This window comes from Prionailurus bengalensis, chromosome B3 (assembly GCF_016509475.1).
Source record: "Prionailurus bengalensis isolate Pbe53 chromosome B3, Fcat_Pben_1.1_paternal_pri, whole genome shotgun sequence".
In the NCBI taxonomy this organism is placed as follows: domain Eukaryota; kingdom Metazoa; phylum Chordata; class Mammalia; order Carnivora; family Felidae; genus Prionailurus; species Prionailurus bengalensis.
The window spans coordinates 128796183-128797046 of record NC_057355.1 but is presented as its reverse complement, the minus strand read 5'-3'; the positions used below and the strand labels follow the sequence as shown (position 1 = coordinate 128797046).

The window sequence follows — 864 nt, the reverse complement described above, 5'->3', positions numbered from 1 at the left end:
GAGAAAATGTGACGAGTAGAAATAGCTTTTAAATAAAGTTTTGTACCCTATTTCACAAACAGTTCCCCCCACATTTTAAATTAATTTATGTCTTTTAATTATTTTTTTTTCTCCAAGCATCAGGAGATTTTGGCAAGTGCAGTTCTTGCACTTTATTTCTCACGCTTGGTTAAAAGTCAGAAGAAAGGAAGTCTGCTTCGTGCCTCCCACTTTCCACACGCAGGAATACGGAATGAGCTTATGAATACACAAACTGTGAGCATGAATCAAGCACATGTGAATGGATTATTAGGTGATGCTTGGGGTGTTAATATAGTCCTTTTTGAAATATATATATTCCTGTGCTCGCTTCAGCAGCACGTATGCTAAAATTGGAGCGGTACAGAGAAGATTAGCACGGCCCTGCGCTAGGATCACATGCAAATTTGTGAAATATTCATATCCTTTTGGTGCTTAACTCCTTCTATTCTTTTTCTGTTCAAAATAGTAAACTGCCATCATTCCCTTAGGTTCACCTGTGAACTGTTCAGGCTTCAGGTTTCTATCTTGGCACAGAGAACAGAGATCAACCAGTTTTTGATAATCATCTGAAATAAATTTTACTTGTTTCTTACCTTTTGAGTCTTCAAGTTGATGGCAATAAAACTAAAGAGAGGGGAAAAGGAAGAGGCACCAGGAGGAAGTAAACATCTCCAATTGTCTGTGTTTTTATTTCCTAGGGGATCCACAACCACCGCCAGCCACCACCAAAGGACTCCTAGAATGTTTCTTTGTCTATTCATCTATTTTTTTCGTTTGTTTGTTGATTTCCCCCCTTGAGGCAAAGGTGATTGTTAACATTCTCAGGCTAAAAGTCAAGTCCTA

At 38.4% G+C, this 864-nt stretch overlaps 1 non-coding gene across 1 annotated transcript; it reads left to right on the top strand.

The window, feature by feature from the left end:
* The first annotated feature begins 341 nt into the window (after positions 1-341).
* On the top strand, positions 342-447 carry LOC122469702. The gene has a single exon (XR_006293597.1). It is a non-coding gene; the product is annotated as a U6 spliceosomal RNA (small nuclear RNA).
* Positions 448-864: the final 417 nt, after the last annotated feature.